Here is a 22976-nt window from a genome sequence, read left to right as displayed (position 1 = left end):
ATTTATTTCAATCTTTTGTTTACATTTACAAGTCTGATGTTTCTCAGTTTCTGCTCCCTTTTGTGCATTTGTGCATAGTTTCTTGCGCTATTACGAGTTTACACATCATATGCACGAACTCTCCTACTCATTGTGCGGTTATGAGTTTGTACTTCCTGCGCACCTTCTTCTTCGCTACCATATGCCAAATGTTACCATATTTTGGCATGTATGTATGCTGGAGTGTGATGTAGGCAGTTTTTAGCTATTTTGATACTATAGCCAAGTTTCACAGCACTCCTTGTCAAGTGAATAATTTTTTAAAAGCTCGTTGTGTTATCCCTTCAAGGTTAAAGTTTCCCAAGTGTGATTCTGATTTAGCTTTTAGGGAGGACCCGCACATTTTCTACTGTAACTATTTTGTAAAGATTACCAAGACAAAAAAGACGTAGGTAGCAATCCTAAGGTAAGGAATTATTTGTGATTTGCTTTATCATATTGTAAGGATTTATTTGTGATTTACTTTGTTTGTGACCTGGAAAGAAGGGTCTGGGTTCTTTCCCCCAGCTAGGTCTGTGACCTGGGAACTATTTGGTTAGGTTAGGTTGGATTGTTAGGTTCTGTGGCCTTTTACAAATCTCAAGCGTTAAATAATCACGTTTTGTCATGTTTTCGCACACCCAAAGTCCCGGGTTCTCACCTGTGTCTGTCAGAAAGGGTCCATAACAGTAGAACGGCTTATTTGCAGCGGAAATATGGGTCAAATTTGTTGAAAGCACACTATTCACTGTAAGAAAACCTGTTTTTCCCATTAGAATGTTGTCCCATGTTGTTCTATAATTTTACCCAATGTAGCTCTCATATATATTTTTATTCTTAACCTCTTATTTTTTTTTAATATTGGGGAGCTTTCCCCATTTGGGCCCTTGGATTTGTAGCATCCTGTTTGTTTCTACCCAAACACAAACCTGTGTCTTTTAATAGTATGCCTACTGTGAAGCTGAATATGGCTGCCGAATAGTACAGATGTACCTCTGACATCCTCATCTGACTGTTTCAATCTTTTGCTCTTCTTTTATATAAATGTGTCGACAACTCGTCATACAGTATGCGAGGGACATTTAGAAAGAATGAAGGATTTGCAGTTGTTTTGTGATAACTGTAGCTGTGACAGTTTTCTTACACTGGACCTTCGGGTTTCCGAAGCTGGGAGTCCTCTCCTTCGGGGTCGCGCGACAAGGAGAGCCTGACCGCTCTTGTGACCCTTGTTATGCTGAGTTTTCAATATTAAACTTACCCGATAATCATGTAGCTGTCAACTCCGTTGCCCGACAGAAATCTAAGGAGGGATACGCCAGCTATCACAATACTAGAAGGGGGTGTACTAACAGCGCCACCTGTGGCCAGGTACTCAAGTACTTCTTGTTGACACCTCCTCAATTATTCCTCTGTCGTGCCTCCGGCTAGACGTTCTGGGATACGCTTATGGTCTTCGAGTTTATTCTCGCTTATTTGGTGATGTATTCTCTTTGATTTACGGCTGTCGCATTACTGGAAACCTTCTGATATTAGCTAGATAGCTTTTATTTAATTCAGTTTAACGGTTAACGAATTTTTGCTTGTTTTTTGGATCTCCCTTTGACTTCTCTTGAAAACAAAATGTCTGACATTTCGCAAGCCCCCTCCCATAGACGTTGTAGGTCTTGCAATAGACGTATTCCGAAGGTCTCGGTAGATCCTCACACCGCTTGTTCTGACTGTAGGGACAGACCCTGTCAGTTAGAAAATCGATGTGAGGAATGCGCCGGTCTTTCGGAATTGGATTTTGTCCGACTTTTAAAGTATTCTTCTAAGTTAGAGAGAATTAGAGCTAGGAGGAGTTCTTCTCACTCTTCTTTATTTTCCTCATCTCATGATCCTCTTCCTGATCCTACCCCTGTAGTGGCTACCCCCGATCCTACTGTGTGCCCTCCGCCTGATATGTCAGTGGTTTTACGTGCTATTCAGGCTTTAGGCGATAAGGTAGAGTCAGTGGTAAGTGACCATAAGTCTCTGATGGCCGAAGTGAAAGAGTTGAAGGCCAAGAGTGCAGTGGGTGAAGTTAGTGCCAGTGCTGTGACGAGTGCTAGTGTCGGTGCAGTGCCTTGTGCTAGTGTTAGTGCCAGTGTGGTGCGTGGGGATTTTTCTGTGCGAGCCAGTCGTTCTCCCAGTCCGGGACCTCTTGCAAGCTCCCAAGCCCAGGGGAGAAGCAATGTCGAAGGGCATAAGGGTTCGGCAGGCCTTGTTAGGCGCACAGAATTATCCTCAGTGGTTGCGGGCGTGTCTTCCACAGACCGTCACTCCCACTTGCAGACGATTGAGCCCGTCTTCCGCTCGTCCGCTGATCTTCTCTCGGGGAAGAAACGTTGGTCTCAGGTCTCTAGACCGCTTAAACGCAGAGTCCAACCCTCGAGTGCTCAGCCAGGTTGCAGTCGTTGGCTCAGCTCTGACTCGCCTCAGTCTTCTAGCGATTGTACTCCGCCCAAGAGGAGTAAGGTACAACAGAGCTGCACCGGTGGTGCAACCACTGTTATGGCTTTACCTCAGTCTGCTACTGTCTCTGCTGATCCCAAGTGGTCTATGCTTCAGTCCATGCAAGCTCAGCTTTCGGACCTGATGCGTGAGTGTTGTGCTGAGAGTGCTGCACCTCCTGCACCTGTGGTGCACCAATCTCCTGCACCCGTTCAGCCTGTGCTGCACCCGCCTGCACCGGTGGTGCACCAACCTCCTGCACCCGTTCAGCCTGTGCTGCACCCGCCTGCACCGGTGGTGCACCAACCTCCTGCACCCGTTCAGCCTTTGCTGCACCCGCCTGCACCGGTGGTGCACCAACCTCCTGCACCTGTTCAGCCTGTGCTGCACCCGCCTGCACTCGCTGCACCCAGTCGCAGCTCCATCTGCCAGGCGTACGATGTTGAACCAGTTTCTGTGTTCACTGTTCCCGGTGTTGTTCAGCATCAGCCTTCTTTAAGGCAACCTTCAGTTTGGGATCAGGAGGATTACTCCACTCTTCCTCCTCCTCCCCTGGCTGCTCCACCGGCGGTGCAACTCTCGGTGGAGGTACAACAACCTCTTCCACCTGTGAGTCAGTCTGCTCAGCTGCTGCACCGAGCTCTACCCGTGCACCCTGATCCTGCACCTCAGACATCTCTGCTTGCGGGAACTTTACCTTGTTCTGCACAGCCTCGATCTCTTCACGCTCCACTCTTACCACAGGAACAGGAACTTGCTGCACCTCCTCCTTCCACCTCTGTTGTTGTTCCTGCTCGTTCTGACTCTGCGGTTCAGCATTCGTATCCGATCCCGTCGCCTCATTCTGGGGTTGAGATTTCGGATGATGAGGAAGCACACCTTGATCCCTCTTCGGACGTGGACGAATCCAAACCCTCTCCACAGTCTCTTGATTTTCGCAAGGTCTTGGCTCTTCTCAGGGAGGTTTATCCAGACCATTTTGTCTCAGCTATACCCCGCTCTCCACCATCTGAGTTTTCGCTGGGAGTGCAACAAGCTCAGTCTTCCTATACCAAGCTTGTCCTAGCTAGATCCTCCAAGAGGGCTTTTAGGATCTTAGGGGAATGGCTGCAGTCTAAGCAACTTCTTGGCAAGACTTCCTTCATGTTCCCTCCAACGAAGCTCACTTCGAAAGCGAGCGTTTGGTATGCCACAGGGGAAGCACCAGGCTTGGGAATACCTGCCTCTGCCCAGGCTGACTTCTCAAGTCTGGTAGACTCGCCTCGAAGATCTGCTATGAGACGCTCAAAAGTGTGTTGGACCTTCTCGGACTTGGATCACTTGCTTAAAGGAGTGTTTAGAGCTTTTGAAATGTTTAATTTTCTCGACTGGTGCCTGGGGGCCCTCAGCAAGAAAACCTCCCATACGGACAAAGATTCTGCCATGCTGTTAATGTCATGTATGGATAAGGCCATCAGAGATGGATCGGGCGAGCTAGCGTCCTTGTTTGTCTCAGGGGTTTTGAAGAAAAGAGAACAGCTGTGTTCTTTCCTTTCCGCCAGCATTACCCCTTGCCAACGTTCACAACTTCTGTTTGCTCCTCTTTCGAAGTTCATTTTTCCCGAAGAGCTCATTAAAGATTTGTCGGCTGCTTTGATACAGAAGGACACGCACGATCTTGTAGCTTCTTCGGCTCGTAAGTCTAAGGCTTCCACCTCAGCCCCTAAGACTTACCGCTCCCCAGTGGCTGATACCCCTGCGACTAGATTCATACCGCCCTTTCGTGGTAGAGCCCCCAGCCGAGGAAGCTCCCATCCAGACTCTTACAGAGGCAAGTCCAGGAAAGGATCCAAGCCATCCAAAGGAAAACACTGACTCTCCGATTCTCCAGACGACAGTAGGAGCCAGACTCAAGACCTTCTGGCGAGCTTGGGAGATGAGAGGTGCAGACGCACAGTCTGTCAGTTGGCTGAGGTTCGGTTACAGGATTCCATTCTTCCTTCAACCACCTCTGACCACTTCGCCCATCAACCTCTCTCCCAACTACAAAGAGGAGGACAAGAGGCTAGCTTTGCACCAGGAGGTGTCGCTTCTTGTGCAGAAGAAGGCTGTGGTTGTAGTCCGGGACCATCAATCCCCGGGCTTCTACAACCGCCTCTTTCTTGTGGCCAAGAAGACAGGAGGTTGGAGACCTGTGCTGGACGTCAGCGCTCTCAACGAGTATGTCACCAAGCTGACGTTCACGATGGAGACGACCAAGTCGGTCTTAGCAGCGGTCAGACAGGAGGACTGGATGGTCTCATTGGACTTGAAAGATGCTTATTTTCACGTTCCGATTCATCCAGACTCCCAACCTTTCCTAAGATTCGTTTTCGGAAAGGTCGTCTACCAATTCCAAGCCCTGTGTTTTGGCCTAAGCACAGCTCCTATGGTCTTTACCCTTCTGATGAGGAATGTAGCCAAATTCCTTCACTTGTCAAACATCAGAGCCTCCCTCTACCTAGACGACTGGCTGTTGAGAGCCTCCTCGAGTCGTCGTTGTCTGGAGAATCTTCATTGGACTTTAGACCTTATCAGAGACCTGGGTCTATTAGTCAATTTGGAAAAATCTCAACTCATTCCCTCACAATCCATCGTGTATCTGGGAATGGAAATTCAGAGTCAGAGTTTTCGGGCTTTTCCATCGGCCCCCAGGATAAGCCAAGCCCTAGAGTGCATCATGAGCATGCTGAAGAGGAACAGTTGCTCAGTGAGACAGTGGATGAGTCTCACAGGGACTCTCTCGTCCCTAGCCCTGTTTGTCGAGCTGGGCAGACTCCACCTCCGCCCTCTTCAATTCCACCTTGCAGCTCATTGGGACAAGAGTTCTACCCTGGAAGCAATCTCTATCCCTATCAACCAAGAGATGAAGACCACTCTCCTGTGGTGGAAGCACAACCTCCTTCTCAGAGAGGGTCTATCCTTGGCCATTCAGACCCCCAATCTTCATCTCTTCTCAGATGCATCGGACTCGGGCTGGGGTGCAACCTTGGACGGAAAGGAATGCTCCGGAATGTGGAACGAGGAACAACGATCTCTCCACATCAACTGCAAGGAACTGCTGGCAGTTCATCTAGCCCTGTTGAACTTCAAGTCCCTCCTGCTAGGCAAAGTGGTGGAGGTGAACTCGGACAACACCACAGCCTTGGCTTACATCTCCAAGCAAGGGGGGACCCATTCGAGGAGCCTTTACGAGATCGCAAGGGACCTCCTCATTTGGTCAAGAAGTCTAAACCTCTCTCTAGTCACGAGGTTCATCCAGGGCAATATGAACGTGTCAGCAGATCGTCTGAGCAGAAGGAATCAGGTCATTCCCACGGAATGGACCCTCCACAAGAGTGTGTGCAACAGACTTTGGACCTTGTGGGGTCAACCTACCATAGATCTGTTTGCCACCTCCATGACCAAGAGACTTCCTCTGTTTTGTTCTCCTGTTCCAGACCCTGCAGCAGTTCATGTGGATGCCTTTCTACTGAACTGGTCCCATCTCGACCTGTACGCATTCCCTCCGTTCAAGATAATCAACAAGGTTCTGCAGAAATTCGTCTCGCACGAAGGGACACGGCTGACGCTGGTTGCTCCCCTTTGGCCTGCAAGAGAATGGTTCACAGAGGTACTACAATGGCTAGTAGACTTCCCCAGGACTCTACCTCTAAGAGTGGACCTTCTACGTCAACCTCACGTAGACAGGTTACATCCAAACCTCCACGCTCTTCAACTGACTGCCTTCAGACTGTCGAAAGATTCGCTAGAGCTCGAGGCTTTTCGAAGGAGGCAGCCAGGGCTATTGCCAGAGCAAGAAGGGTTTCCACTCGTAGGGTCTACCAGTCTAAGTGGGAGGTCTTCCGAAGCTGGTGTAGAGCCAATTCAATATCCTCTACCAATACCTCTGTGACCCAAATAGCTGACTTCCTGCTTCATCTTAGGAATGAGAGATCCCTTTCAGCTCCTACGATTAAGGGATATAGGAGTATGTTGGCCTCAGTTCTCCGCCATAGAGGTTTGGACCTCTCTTCCAACAAGGACCTTCAAGACATTCTTAAGTCTTTTGAGACGTCTAAAGATCGTCGTCTTTCCACCCCAGGCTGGAATTTAGACGTAGTCTTAAGGTTCCTTATGACATCTAGGTTCGAACCTCTCCAGTCAGCTTCATTCAAGGACCTTACCCTCAAGACTCTTTTTCTCGTTTGCCTGGCAACAGCTAAGAGAGTCAGTGAGGTTCATGCCTTCAGCAAGAACATTGGTTTCACGACCGAGTCTGCTACATGTTCTTTCCAGCTTGGATTCCTAGCAAAGAACGAACTTCCTTCACGTCCTTGGCCTAGATCGTTCGAGATACCTAGCCTTGCCAACATGGTAGGTAACGAACTTGAGAGAGTTCTTTGCCCTGTCAGAGCTCTCAAATATTATCTCAAGAGGTCTAAACCTCTCCGAGGACAGTCAGAAGCCTTATGGTGTGCCATCAGGAAACCCTCGAGACCCATGTCCAAGAATGGGCTTTCGTATTATATAAGGCTTCTGATCAGAGAAGCACATTCTCACTTAAAGGAGGAAGACCTTGCATTGCTGAAGGTAAGGACCCACGAAGTAAGAGCCGTAGCTACTTCGATGGCCTTTAATAAAAACCGTTCTCTGCAGAGTGTAATGGATGCAACCTATTGGAGGAGCAAGTCAGTGTTTGCATCATTTTATCTGAAAGATGTCCAGTCTCTTTACGAGAACTGCTACACCCTGGGACCATTCGTAGCAGCGAGTGCAGTAGTAGGTGAGGGCTCAGCCACTACATTCCCTTAATCCCATAACCTTTTTAACTTTTCTCTTGAATTCTTTTTGTTGTTTTTATGGTTGTTACGGTAGGCTAAGAAGCCTTCCGCATCCTTTTGATTTGGCGGGTGGTCAATTCATTCTTGAGAAGCGCCTAGGTTAAAGGTTGTGTAGAGGTCCTTTAGTAGGGGTTGCAACCCTATATACTTTAGCATCTTGGGTTGATTCAGCCTCCAAGAGGAACGCTGCGCTCAGTAAGGAAGACGAACTTAAAAAAGAGGCAGAGTAACGGTTCAATTCGACTTCCTTACCAGGTACTTATGATTTCATTTGTTATTAGAGATAACTGTTATATGAAATTTGGGGATACTTGGCTATCCTTTAATCTTGTTCACTGGTTTTCACCCACCCCCCTGGGTGCGAATCAGCTACATGATTATCGGGTAAGTTTAATATTGAAAAATGTTATTTTCATTAGTAAAATAAATTTTTGAATATACTTACCCGATAATCATGATTTAATTGACCCTCCCTTCCTCCCCATAAAGAACCAGTGGGATCGAGGAATAATTGAGGAGGTGTCAACAAGAAGTACTTGAGTACCTGGCCACAGGTGGCGCTGTTAGTACACCCCCTTCTAGTATTGTGATAGCTGGCGTATCCCTCCTTAGATTTCTGTCGGGCAACGGAGTTGACAGCTACATGATTATCGGGTAAGTATATTCAAAAATTTATTTTACTAATGAAAATAACATTTTCACTCTCATGCCAGAGATTTCTCGGACTCTTGTCACGCTGAACCCCCAGGCTCTTGTGCTGAGTTGGTTGACTCACATAACAGAGAATCTATGGAATCTTGTGGCGTGAACCCTCTTTAGGGTTCACACGACTCGTTGCCTGAGGGATGCCTACTCCCCCAAGGTAACGATGACGGTGTTCCTTCGGGTTCTCGTCATCCCTGGTCGCATGAACCCTGTGGGTTCACACGACACGCTGCTTAAGGGTTTCCTTCTCCCTCCAGGTAACATTGTCGTAGTTCCTTTTGGGTTCTTGTCATCCTTTTCGTCGAGTGAACCCAGAGGTTCACTAGACAAGATTCATGAGTATTTCCATCAGGAATTGGTGACAAGAGTTCCTTCGGGATCCTTCACGATCCTTTAGGGTCGCGTGAAATGGATTCACGATCCCTTAGGGTTGCGCGAAATGGATTCACGATCCCTTAGGTTTGCGGGAAATGGAGTCACGATCCCTTAGGGTCGCGCGAAATGGATTTACAATCCCGTACTGTCGTGCGAAATGGATTCACAATCCCTTAGGGTCGCGCGAAATGGATTCGCGCACGTTATGAATTCAAAACCCCTAGGTTCTCGTTGCGCCAAATCTCTCGATTCGCGCAATACAGAGTTGTTCCGTAACTGAAATACAACCCACGCTATTTCATATGGGTTATTACTTCGATGTAGCTGAAATGACGAGCCATTAGAGTTTCAACAAGGGTTTACTACCCCACCGCTAGTTAGGGGGGGTAGGGACACACCTGTGAATACTTCACTTTGCTTTTGGCTCGGGTGATGAACAGACGTGTCTGCTCTCACCCTCGCTTTGACTGCCATTAATCTGTTTTGCTTTTTCTTTTTCTACAGTGTGTGTGAAGTTGGCCTCTATCAATATGCGTACGTGTCCTGGTTTACCTGACCGCCCTTGTGGGACCTTTATGTCGGCGGTCGACACAGATCCTCACACCTTGTGTCCTCATTGTAGGGGCCAACGGTGAGAAAAGGGTAATGTATGCGGTGAGTGTAGGTAGTGGTCTACCTCCCAGTGGGAGAGGTTTGCCCGGCGCCGGAAGAAGAAGTCCAAAAGGGATATTTCTCCTCCTAAGGCTTCTTTGAAGAGAGAAAATCCCAAGGCCTCTTCTTCCGTAGCCCAAACCTCCTCCGAAGCTCCCACTCGATCGGTCTCTTCCGAGAGGCCGTCGAGGGGGAGCGTAGACCCTTGTTCTGTTGACCTATCCCGGGGTGCGGGAGAGGTAGTTGCCTCCCATAGCGAGGCAGCTGCACCTCCTCCCTTGGAGGAGGATATTGATTTTACTGTACATAATCATGATTTGTTACAGCTTTTGTCTTCCTTTGGGCTTCAGGGTTTGCCCTCCAAGGAAGCCCTGTTTGATATGATCAAGCTGGGAGCAGCTGTTAAGCAATCGCTGGCGATAGCAGACGTAGATCCTCTGTCTATCGTCGACGTTGTTATAACGGAGGCCTCCGGTGTGTCTGATCAAACCGCTCCTGTTGTTGCTGAGGTAGCTGAAGGCTCTGATTCCCCCTCTGAACATCTTTCGAGGGTGAAACTTAGTCCCACGGTCTCTCCTGCTGGTGACTCTCCCCCTCGGGGAGTTCACTTACAGAGACTCCTCTGCGGAGGCCTTATAAAGGTCAGCTTGCTGATCCCACGGCCCCTAGAGGGCGTATAAAGCGGAAGGCTCGTCCTCCCCTTCGCCGTAAGAGGACTTCCTTCTCCTCACAATGGAGTTAGGAGGCGCCTTTTTGGCTCGTCGTCCCCGCAGTCCTCTGCGGAGGAGACTCTTCGTTCACCAATCCTGCCAGCTACCACCTTAGACCTCTCCGAAGATCATTCGCGATCTCCTTTGGTGGAAGGTTGTCCTTCGGGACCCCCTGACCTGTCACCCTCCAGACCTGCTGTCCTGCCGTCACCCTCCAAGGCTGCTGATCCTGTCATTGCACAGGCGCCAGTCCCTTCGGGGCACAAGGGACCAGTGGCGATTCTAGGACTGAAAGTGGGGGGGCCACTTCAGGGCCAATATAAATTTTGGGGGGGCATTTATTGTTGCAATATATTTTTAACAAAATCGCAAAAATATGGCAAAAATATCTTCAAAACAAAAATGAATCATGAGTTATGAATGTAATGTAAATATTATGTTGATATTAAAACCCCATGCAAGCATGCATGAAGTAATGCAGTGTTGCCAACAGGGCGAGTTTCCCTTTCCTGAGGTGAAGTAGATTATAGTACGTATATTTAGTGCAGCTTAATTCTACGATTATCATGCCGGCTATCAAATTCATCAACAAAACAGTCTAAATCAATTCCCTCGGCACGTGCACTTTCAATGGACAGTAATGCGATATTACTCAATCTAGCACTGGTCATGGAATTTCTGAGAAATGTTTTCACTAATTTCATTTTTGAAAAACTTCTCTCACAAGAAGCACTGGTAACAGGAAGAGTGACAGATATTAACAATAGTTTGTACAAACAGTCAAATGCAGTCTTATAAGGACTAAGGAATGACAGGAATTGTGTAATGGATGTAGGCTGTATTGGCTCTTTCGTGAGTAATTTCTTCACCAGAGGGATCTCATATTGTAAATCATTTTGACTGACCGAGTATGCCATTTCATATGCCTTCAAGTCTTCTTCTAACAAGAATGTCTGTCCTCCAGGACAGAGAGCTGAAATACCACAGAAAATTGCATTTGACTCTTTGGAGAAACGACGGTCTAATTCACTAATTAAGCAGTCTAGGACTTCATAGAAAATCCTGATGTGTTGCACATGACATGGAACAGAAGATCCTTGACCACTTGTTTCAAACACGATAAATCCATCAAGCTTACGAGGTTTCTTTACCCGTTTTCTTGTTGTTGTTGGTGTAATGCAGCATTTCCTGCAGAGTTCATTAACCTTCTCAGAGTAATGGTCATTCAAGTCAGAGTTGCGTACATTAACTAAATGTTCATGGAGTGACGAAATTAGATTTGCTGCTTTTCCTAGGTCTGCTTGTTTATCCTGTAGCTGTGTAGACACTTTATTAACTTTTCCAAGAATATCTGTGAAAAAATTGCAATAAGTAAACAAACTCTGCATCAATCTGGGCAAGCAAACCGCGAGCGGATACAGCTCGGGCACCAATGTCATCTTCAGAAATTTCCTTCAAAAGTCTCATTATGCATTGCAGACGGAGTAGAGCATTTTCACACGAAGTGGCCCGACACCACCACCTTGTGTCACTGAGATGCTGCAGTTCTCGTACTTGTTCTTTAGGCAACATTTCACGCTGTATCAAAATGAATTTCTCATGAACTACCGAGTTACTAGCAAAGATATAGAGTTCTTCAAGCAAACTAAAGAATTCAGCAGCTTCGGGTACATACTTTGCAACATTTATCAACACTAAATTGAGCCTGTGTCCATAGCAGTGTATATAATATGCAAAAGGAGCTTTATCACGAATTCGTTTCTGAACACCACTAATCCCTCCACTCATCACTGATGCCCCATCAAATCCTAATCCTACAAGAAAAGATTTGTAATCCAACCCCAGTTTATCCAAACTCTTCAAAATAATATCTGTGATAGAGGCAGCATCCAACAAGTCCATCTGAGTGAAAGAAATGAAGCACTCCTGAATACAATTTGCTATTTCATCATAAAATCTAATAACTAATGCCAACTGCTCTGCCTTACTAACATCCTTGGCTTCATCAGCTTGAACAGAAAAGTAATGACATGACCTAACTTTTTCTGCAATTTCTTCCTTCACCATACATGCAAGTGTGTCAATCATCTCATTCTGTATTGCAGAACAAGTGTATTTTTCATTTTTTGGACCACTTTCTACTCTATCAGCTATAATAGGATCACGTTTAGCAGTGAATCTGAGAATCTTACGAACATTTCCTGGATTCAGTTCATCATCACCTTCTCTATGTCCTCTCTGCGAAATGTCTTGTGTTACAGTCAACAGGATTATTTCACCTAATGTCTTTATGTAATGACGATTTTCAAGAACTTTCTTCTGGTATGCCTCACTTTTACACTGAGCAATTGATGTTTTATCAGCTTTATTTCGTTGATAGTCCGCCCATGCAATACAAGAAGTTTTGTGGCACTGAGAGGAAATGTGCTTTTCGATGGCACCATCTTTTCCATGTGCTTTCTTCCATCGTCTAAAGCCACTCTTTATGAATGCTTCATCTGCATTGCCATATGTTGGTGGAGCAAAGTGCCTGCATGCAAAACAGAACATTGCATCTCGTTCTTTAGAATATTCAGCCCATTCATATTTGTCGAACCAAGCCCCCACAAAAGACCGAGCATGAGACTTTCCTTCACTATGCCTTGGATACTCTTTTAATCGTACCTGAATAGGATTCTCAGAAGCAGATTGAGAAATGTCAGCTGGTGCAGAATCTTCCTTTTTCTGTTTCTTTGTTGGATGATCATGTGAACTTGATCTTGCAGGATTGCCAATACTTTCACGATCACAGTCTCCCTCTGACTTCTTAGCAGGTTTATCAGATTCAAAGTTTACTGTCAATGGTGTATCACATTCACTGCGTTTTTTAATTACAAATTTATCCATGATTGTCTATAGTACAATAAAATTATCTGTGATAGTAAGTTCTGAAAAAAAAATAAATTAAATCAAATAATCACACGTAATTCACAATTAACACAACACACCTGTCACCACAGAAAAATGTGATAAAATTTGCAGTTTTGCCGACTACCGACTGGAAGAATAGAAGATGATGACAGCACGCACACACACACACTGTCACACACACACATACACACACACACACACCCACACCCACACCCACATATATATATATATGTGTGTGGGTGTGGGTGTGTGTGTGTGTGTGTATAACATGTATACAGTATAATAAATATATGCACATATAGGCCTACACTATCACTGCCAACATTCACGAATCACAAAAATTATGATACAATTAGGCCTAGACGATTTTTATTATTATAGGAATTGTTTTCTATGTAAAAATAAAATGGGGTTAATTGTCACCGACTCACCAGCTACTTGTATTTTGGCCTATTTAGTTATTTTCTTTCAAATATGGCTAACGACAATATTTATATTTGGCTTTTGTCAGATCTGTTTGTGAAAAGGTTAACACTGGGTTGAAGGGTTAAAACTTGAGTTGGGATATAGACCTACATCATATAACAAAAAAAATTAGTGTACATTGTTTGCTACTTTACACCCGCCTGTCAGATTCTTCTCATTCTTTTTCTAAGATTTCGTATAATTATTTTTTTACTCTATTTTCGTATCCGCTTCTTATGTGAAACACCCACATACTGTACATAAAGATCGAATATCTCATAGCCACTAGTCTACTCCCACTTTGTATGAGACGAAATAATGAATACCACTTATGCTCAAATGCACTTATGCACAAATAATTATGCTTTAGACACTCAATAAGACACTAATCGGGTAAAAACTGACTTGACCGGCTCACAGTCTCACAGAAACGGACTACATGTACTGATCACATCATACATGGAAGAAACATACGCGTCTGATTCGCGTCACACAAACACAAGCGGGCGAGGAGGACGGAGGTGTAAAAAAAATTCCAATAATTTTAATTTAGCAACGTTACCATCTTTTTTTTTTTTTTGTGATTACGTCTAGTTATTGTGATAGGATGGGATATTTGAGTGTATATATAGTATACTGTATAATTTATAAGGTATATATTTATATTATATATTATATTATATTATTATATATGCCTAAACTAAGCTTATTTAGAATTAGGATATGGAAACAAAAACTGGGGGGGCCAAGCTGGGGGCCAGCCAAAAAACTGGGGGGGCCATGGCCCCCCCTGGCCCCCCCCTAGAATCGCCACTGCAAGGGACTTGAATGCAAAACTGTGCCTCAGTCCCTTAAGCGCCAGGCACCCCCTGCGCGCCATCTTGCTGCTGTTCCTGACTTAGTGCCACTGCACTCTCTTGTGCGCGCTCCTGCTCCTGTTCTTACACGCCAGGGTCCCCCCTGCGTGCCCACGATCTCCTGCGCGCCAGCGCCCACCTGCAGTTCCTGCTATAGCGCGCCAGCGCTCTCCTGAGCACACGCGCTCACCTGCGCGCCAACGCCCTCCTGCAGTTCCTGCCACAGCGCTCAAGCACTCTCCTATTCGTTAGCGCTCTCCAGTGCCTCAGCGCACTTCTGGAGTTAAGCGGGCAGCACCAGTTCCTGACACAGCGTGCAAACGCTCACCAGCGCTCTCCTACATTCCGGCGCACTGTACAGGAGGTACCCAAGTTAGCGCACGGGCGCGCACAGGTACCCCTGCCCTCTTCTTCCAAACTGCGCACCCCTGTGTGCCTGAATCCTGTTGCGCGCCATGCGCGCACAACTCAGCAGCGCACACCTGCGCGCCCGAATCCTGTTGCGCGCCCTGCGCTCCCATCACAGCAGCGCACACCAGTGCGCCTGAATCCTGTTGCGCGCCCTGCGCACCCATCGCAGCAGCACACGCCTGTGCGCCCGCGATCTCCTGCGCGCCCTCGTTCTCCTCAGGGGGCAGTTCCTGCACCACTTACGCAACGTTCTCCTGCGCGCCAACGCGCAAGTTCACCTTTGCGCTCTCACGAGGCTGTGCAATCGCGCCCTCGCCCCATGCTTCCAGACACGCGCGCTCCACGCCCACGCGCTAGGAACATTTCTCCTGCGCACGCGCGCCTAATAGTCTCGCCCACACCGGCTCTTCAGCAGGTTCCTGCGCGCACGCGCGAGCAGAAGGTTGCTCACGCTCCAGCTCCCATCCAGCCTTCAATCCCGCCCCACGTTCCAGCTCCTGCGCGCCGCACGCCCTCGCCATTACCTATGCGCGCTCGCACCCTCGCGCGAAATTCCTGTCTCGCACAATCCTACCGCGCGCGATCCAGGGCAGGGCTCATCGCGCGACCACCAGCGTGATTTCATGGGGCTTGAGGCGGACAGGTCATCGTCTCGTTCTCCCCCTCGCAAGCGCAGAACAGCGCACTCGCCGGAGGAGAGGAGGCTCCCGGACAGGTCTAAGGACTCTCTTTCAGCTTCGTTTCAGGCGAACCCTCGTTTGTCGACTCCTCCTAGGGATTGATCGATCCCCTTCCCTCCAGAGGGAGTGTCTGACAGCGCGACTGTCAGGCAACAGCCCTGGTTTGGGACCATAGTCAGAGCTCTCATGCAGGCTTTTAAGCCTGTGTTCTCTGAACTGGGTCACAAAGCAGTGGTGACTTCTCCGAGGGCTAAGCTGTCTCCTCGGAAATCCTTGCACAAGGCTCCCTCTCCCCCCCAGACTTTCTCTCCCTCCCCTGCGGATGAGGATTTCCCATCCTCAGGGGAGTCGGACGAGCCGGTCCGTTCCCCCATCGCACCAATGGGGGAAACTCCGCCTCTCCCTGAGAAGTCTTCTCGCACGGGGTTGGAGAAGAGCCTGCATCCATCGTTGCTAGAGTCCTGTATCCCTCCCAGGAGGGAGCCGAAGGACTTGAAGACTTTGCCTAAGTCTTCTGCAAGGATCAGACAGGAACCAGCCAGACCTTCGGAGAATGTCCACGAGTCCCCCCAGGAAGAGCCACTGGGGACGGGAGACTTTGCTGCTTGCCCTTCGGGAGGAGAGCATCAAGAGTCAGAACATGCGTTCTGGCAAGTTCTGACCCTCATGAGAAATCTCAACAGGTTTCCGGACCCTGAGATTCCTCCTCGCAAGGTTAAGGACACGGTCTTGGACCGAGTCTACGGCACCCAGAAGCCCTCTAGGGCCAGCGCAGCCTTGCCCTGGTCACAAGGGATGAAGAGTGCCAGAGACAGGGTCGAAGGCCAGCTCTCTGAGCTTTCCTCCTCCAACAGATCCAGCGCCGGTAACAAGCTCCTCCCTCCTCCTCGAGTCCACCAGAGGAGGTATTTCGAGATCTTAGAGGAGTCTTGTTTGGGTCTTCCCATTCACCATTCTGTGGAAGAACTCACAGGGGGAGTCCCTCTAGAGAGACTCTCCAACCGGCAGGTTTCGTATTCTGCTACTGAGATCCTAAGCCAGGAGATGGCGAAGTGTGCCATGCAGGCAACCTCGTGGCTTGACATCTGGCGGGGGTCTCTGGGCATCCTGGTGCGGTCTGAGGACCTGTCCAAAGAAAGCCCCAGGAAGGCACTGGAGACATTCTTACTCTCAGGCACGTGGACCATCAAGTTTCTGGCCCACCAAGTCTCGAGCTTGTGGGCCAAGAGGATCCTGAAACGTCGAGACGCAGTTGCCGAGAGATTTCACCAGAAGGTCCCCAGTTCCGACGTTAGCAGGCTCAGACACTCTTCCGTACTCGGTAAGAGTTTGTTTGATCCTAAGGACGTGGAGCTAGCTGCTGAGAGGTGGAGGAAGTCTAACCAGGATTCCCTCCTCCATAGGGCCCTGACATCGAGGCCCTACAAACCTCCAGCAACTCAACAGCCCCGTCCAGCTAAGAATACGAAGAAGACGACAGCGGCAAAGCCAAAGGTGTCTAAGCCCTTTCCCGTCAAGGACAGGAAGGGCAGGAAGTCCTCCAGGGTAGGTAAAAATCCTAGAGGGAGCGGCCGAGGCCGTAAACGCTAGGATTGGCAGTCCCCCCTGCATGTCCACCAGTGGAGGGATGCCTACAAAGTTGCGCGACAAGGTGGCAGCAACTGGGGGCAGATACCTGGACGATTTCCGTGATCGGTCAGGGATATCGCGTCCCGTTCACATCATCTCTACCTCCCCTGACAGCGAGGCCAGTGTCATTGAGCTTCCTTACCATGGGGTCGGTAAGGGGGCAAGCACTCCGGGCAGAAGTTGAGACCAGGTTGAAGAAGGACGCTCTCCAAGAGGTGGCAGACGGGTCCCCAGGCTTCTACAGTCGACTCTTTCTTGTAAAGAAGGCGTCTGGAGGCTGGAGACCAGTCATCGACCTCTCGACCCTGAACGGGTTTGTCAAACAGACTCTGTTCAGCATGGAGATGGCAGACACGGTCAGACTTGCAGTGAGACCGCAAGACTTCATGTGTACACTGGACCTGAAGGACGCGTACTTCCAGATCCCAGTCAATCCGTCTTCCAGGAAGTACTTAAGATTTTGCCTAGACAACAAGATCTACCAGTTCAAGGTGCTGTCCTGTCATTGCACAGGCGCCAGTCCCTTCGGGGCACAAGGGACTTGAATGCAAAACTGTGCCTCAGTCCCTTAAGCGCCAGGCACCCCCTGCGCGCCATCTTGCTGCTGTTCCTGACTTAGTGCCACTGCACTCTCTTGTGCGCGCTCCTGCTCCTGTTCTTACACGCCAGGGTCCCCCCTGCGCGCCCACGATCTCCTGCGCGCCAGCGCCCACCTGCAGTTCCTGCTATAGCGCGCCAGCGCTCTCCTGAGCACACGCGCTCACCTGCGCGTCAACGCCCTCCTGCAGTTCCTGCCACAGCGCTCAAGCACTCTCCTATTCGTTAGCGCTCTCCAGTGCCTCAGCGAACTTCAGGAGTTAAGCGGGCAGCACCAGTTCCTGACACAGCGTGCAAACGCTCACCAGCGCTCTCCTACATTCCGGCGCACTGTACAGGAGGTACCCAAGTTAGCGCACGGGCGCGCACAGGTACCCCTGCCCTCTTCTTCCAAACTGCGCACCCCTGTGTGCCTGAATCCTGTTGCGCGCCATGCGCGCACAACTCAGCAGCGCACACCTGCGCGCCCTGCGCTCCCATCACAGCAGCGCACACCAGTGCGCCTGAATCCTGTTGCGCGCCCTGCGCACCCATCGCAGCAGCACACGCCTGTGCGCCCGCGATCTCCTGCGCGCCCTCGTTCTCCTCAGGGGGCAGTTCCTGCACCACCTACGCAACGTTCTCCTGCGCGCCAACGCGCAAGTTCACCTTTGCGCTCTCACGAGGCTGTGCAATCGCGCCCTCGCCCCATGCTTCCAGACACGCGCGCTCCACGCCCACGCGCTAGGAACATTTCTCCTGCGCACGCGCGCCTAATAGTCTCGCCCACACCGGCTCTTCAGCAGGTTCCTGCGTGCACGCGCGAGCAGAAGGTTGCTCACGCTCCAGCTCCCATCCAGCCTTCAATCCCGCCCCACGTTCCAGCTCCTGCGCGCCGCACGCCCTCGCCATTACCTATGCGCGCTCGCACCCTCGCGCGAAATTCCTGTCTCGCACAATCCTACCGCGCGCGATCCAGGGCAGGGCTCATCGCGCGACCACCAGCGTGATTTCATGGGGCTTGAGGCGGACAGGTCATCGTCTCGTTCTCCCCCTCGCAAGCGCAGAACAGCGCACTCGCCGGAGGAGAGGAGGCTCCCGGACAGGTCCAAGGACTCTCTTTCAGCTTCGTTTCAGGCGAACCCTCGTTTGTCGACTCCTCCTAGGGATTGATCGATCCCCTTCCCTCCAGAGGGAGTGTCTGACAGCGCGACTGTCAGGCAACAGCCCTGGTTTGGGACCATAGTCAGAGCTCTCATGCAGGCTTTTAAGCCTGTGTTCTCTGAACTGGGTCACAAAGCAGTGGTGACTTCTCCGAGGGCTAAGCTGTCTCCTCGGAAATCCTTGCACAAGGCTCCCTCTCCCCCCCAGACTTTCTCTCCCTCCCCTGCGGATGAGGATTTCCCATCCTCAGGGGAGTCGGACGAGCCGGTCCGTTCCTCCATCGCACCAATGGGGGAAACTCCGCCTCTCCCTGAGAAGTCTTCTCGCACGGGGTTGGAGAAGAGCCTGCATCCATCGTTGCTAGAGTCCTGTATCCCTCCCAGGAGGGAGCCGAAGGACTTGAAGACTTTGCCTAAGTCTTCTGCAAGGATCAGACAGGAACCAGCCAGACCTTCGGAGAATGTCCACGAGTCCCCCCAGGAAGAGCCACTGGGGACGGGAGACTTTGCTGCTTGCCCTTCGGGAGGAGAGCATCAAGAGTCAGAACATGCGTTCTGGCAAGTTCTGACCCTCATGAGAAATCTCAACAGGTTTCCGGACCCTGAGATTCCTCCTCGCAAGGTTAAGGACACGGTCTTGGACCGAGTCTACGGCACCCAGAAGCCCTCTAGGGCCAGCGCAGCCTTGCCCTGGTCACAAGGGATGAAGAGTGCCAGAGACAAGGTCGAAGGCCAGCTCTCTGAGCTTTCCTCCTCCAACAGATCCAGCGTCGGTAACAAGCTCCTCCCTCCTCCTCGAGTCCACCAGAGGAGGTATTTCGAGATCTTAGAGGAGTCTTGTTTGGGTCTTCCCATTCACCATTCTGTGGAAGAACTCACAGGGGGAGTCCCTCTAGAGAGACTCTCCAACCGGCAGGTTTCGTATTCTGCTACTGAGATCCTAAGCCAGGAGAAGATGGCGAAGTGTGCCATGCAGGCATACTCGTGGCTTGACATCTGGCGGGGGTCTCTGGGCATCCTGGTGCGGTCTGAGGACCTGTCCAAAGAAAGCACCAGGAAGGCACTGGAGACATTCTTACTCTCAGGCACGTGGACCATCAAGTTTCTGGCCCACCAAGTCTCGAGCTTGTGGGCCAAGAGGATCCTGAAACGTCGAGACGCAGTTGCCGAGAGATTTCACCAGAAGGTCCCCAGTTCCGACGTTAGCAGGCTCAGACACTCTTCCGTACTCGGTAAGAGTTTGTTTGATCCTAAGGACGTGGAGCTAGCTGCTGAGAGGTGGAGGAAGTCTAACCAGGATTCCCTCCTCCATAGGGCCCTGACATCGAGGCCCTACAAACCTCCAGCAACTCAACAGCCCCGTCCAGCTAAGAATACGAAGAAGACGACAGCGGCAAAGCCAAAGGTGTCTAAGCCCTTTCCCGTCAAGGACAGGAAGGGCAGGAAGTCCTCCAGGGTAGGTAAAAATCCTAGAGGGAGCGGCCGAGGCCGTAAACGCTAGGATTGGCAGTCCCCCCTGCATGTCCACCAGTGGAGGGATGCCTACAAAGTTGCACGACAAGGTGGCAGCAACTGGGGGCAGATACCTGGACGATTTCCGTGATCGGTCAGGGATATCGCGTCCCGTTCACATCATCTCTACCTCCCCTGACAGCGAGGCCAGTGTCATTGAGCTTCCTTACCATGGGGTCGGTAAGGGGGCAAGCACTCCGGGCAGAAGTTGAGACCAGGTTGAAGAAGGATGCTCTCCAAGAGGTGGCAGACGGGTCCCCAGGCTTCTACAGTCGACTCTTTCTTGTAAAGAAGGCGTCTGGAGGCTGGAGACCAGTCATCGACCTCTCGACCCTGAACGGGTTTGTCAAACAGACTCTGTTCAGCATGGAGATGGCAGACACGGTCAGACTTGCAGTGAGACCGCAAGACTTCATGTGTACACTGGACCTGAAGGACGCGTACTTCCAGATCCCAGTCAATCCGTCTTCCAGGAAGTACTTAAGATTTTGCCTAGACAACAAGATCTACCAGTTCAAGGTGCTGTGCTTCGGTCTCTCCACAGCTCCTCAAGTGTTCACCCTGATATCATCTTGGGCTCACAGGATCGGTATCGGTCTCCTCCGTTACCTGGACGACTTGCTGATCCTAGCAGACTCGGAGGCAACCCTTCTTTGCCACCGAGATAGGCTTCTCGAACTTTGCCAGGATCTGGGGATCATGGTAAATCTCGAGAAGTCCTCTCTGCAGCCCTCTCAGAAACTGGTATACCTAGGCATGGTCATAGACACCAATCTCCACAAAGCCTTCCCATCAGACGACAGGATAGCAAGGCTGAGGAAGGTCGCAAGGCCTTTCCTCAAACGAGAAGAACTTCTAGCCCAAACGTGGCTACGTCTCCTCGGCCACCTCTCTTCCTTGGCCCGTCTGGTTCCCAATGGTCGCCTCAGAATGAGATCTCTCCAGTGGCGACTCAAGTCTCGGTGGAATCAAGGACACGATTCCCCGGACTCTCTGATCCCTATGGGTCCTACGGAACAGACGGACCTTCAGTGGTGGTTGGCAGACGAGAATCTACGAAAGGGAGTGGATCTTCTCGTCCTTCCCCCAGATTTGATGTTGTTTTCGGACGCATCAAAGATAGGGTGGGGGGCCCACGTTCTGAACCACAGGACCTCAGGCCTGTGGTCAGAATCAGAAAAGTACCTCCACATAAACCTGCTAGAAATGAAGGCCGTATTCCTGGCACTTCAGGAGTTCCATCAGGTCCTGGCGGGCCACTCTGTGGTGGTGATGAGCGACAACACCCCAGTAGTGGCTTATATCAACAAGCAGGGAGGTACCTTCTCAGAACAGCTATCCCATCTTGCAGTAGAGATACTGAGATGGTCCGAAGTCCACTTGGTCACACTTTCAGCTCGCTTCATTCCAGGCAAGAGGAATGTGCTCGCCGACAGTCTGAGCAGAGCGACTCAGATAGTGAGTACCGAATGGTCTGGATCCTCAAGTAGCCAACAAAGTCCTGACTTTTTGGGGTTCCCCGACTGTGGATCTGTTCGCTACAGCGCTGAATTTCAAGCTGCCTCTGTACTGCTCCCCAGTCCCAGACCCCAAGGCTCTCTGGCAAGATGGCTTCCAACAACGGTGGGACAACATCGACGTTTACGCCTTTCCCCTGCTCTGTCTGATGGGGAGGGTACTCAAGACCAGAATATCGGTCAATCTATTGATGACCCTGATAGCTCCGCTATGGCATCACGCAGAGTGGTTTCCGGACCTTCTGCAACTCCTTACGGAGCTCCCGAGAGAACTCCCTCCACGTCACGAGCTACTCAAACAACCACACGCCAACATCTTCCACAAAGCCGTAGCTTCGCTTCGACTTCACGCCTGGAGACTATCCAGCATCTCGCTGAGAGAGGATTTTTGCAGCAAATTGCGAATAGGATGTCTGGACACCTGCGCAGGTCATCCGCTGGGGTCTACCAGGCGAAGTGGCGAGTTTTCTGTGGTTGGTGTCGTGGAAGGGGTATCTCCACTCGATGCCACTATTCCAGCAATAGCGGAGTACTTCGTGTATTTGCGGGAAGAAATGCGCCTTTGTCTCGCAGGTGAAAGGCTATCGCTCAGCCTTAAGTCTAGCCTTCAGGCTCAAAGGATTGGACATTTCTTCCTCGCTGGAACTTTCTCTACTCATACGGAGTTACGAACTTACCTGCCCTCAGTCGGAAGTGAGACCTCCCCCATGGAACGTGGTTCAAGTTTTCAGGTCTCTTAAGAGACCTCCCTACGAACCATTATGACAGGCTTCAGACCGCCACCTTACTTGGAAGACGGTGTTCCTGCTAGCTTTGGCTTCGGCCAAACGAGTCAGCGAACTTCATGGTCTCTCATACGACATCGCCCATTCAAGGGGATGGGGGGAGGTAACATTCAGGTTCATCCCTGAGTTTGTTGCCAAGACTCAGAATCCGGGAGTGCCGGACCCTCGGTTCGACTCTTTCCAGGTTTCGAGTCTTCGTTCTGTAACAGATGACCCAGACCATCTCCTACTGTGCCCAGTAAGGAGTCTGAGGTTGTATCTTAAAAGAACAGCTGCAGTTCGTCCCCAAATGCAAGCCTTGTTTGTGAGCACTGGGAAAACGAAGAGGAGGGTCACTAGGAATACCATCTCAGCCTGGATTCGCAAGGTAATACACCTAGCCTTGAATCCTGACCCTCCTCCATCACATCGCCCTAGAGCACATGATGTCAGGGGCAAAGCTACGTCCCTGGCCTTCAAGAAGAACTATTCAGTGATGCAGGTCCTGCAAGCTGGGGTGTGGAAGCGTCAGACGACCTTCACAGCCCACTACCTGCAAGACGTGACACACAGGAGACTCAATACGTTCTCTATCGGCCATGTGGTGGCTGCACAACAGCTGTTCTAACCTCAGGCTCCTTAATGGACAGGTAGCAGAAGGTTGAGGGCATTGTTACCTAGTTTTAGTCTGCATGAATGAAGAGGTTTGTCTGGCCCTTA

The 22976-nt window shown here is 50.1% G+C and overlaps 1 protein-coding gene across 1 annotated transcript in view; it reads left to right on the top strand.

Moving 5' to 3' along the window:
* Positions 1 to 22976, top strand: part of LOC137631241 (connectin-like) — a 204705-nt gene that overhangs the window by 162589 nt on the left and 19140 nt on the right. The window lies entirely within an intron of this gene.

Source organism: Palaemon carinicauda, chromosome 39, assembly GCF_036898095.1.
Source record: "Palaemon carinicauda isolate YSFRI2023 chromosome 39, ASM3689809v2, whole genome shotgun sequence".
NCBI lineage: Eukaryota > Metazoa > Arthropoda > Malacostraca > Decapoda > Palaemonidae > Palaemon > Palaemon carinicauda.
Note: the sequence above shows the minus strand (reverse complement) of the source record. Positions and strands in the feature narration are given on the sequence as shown.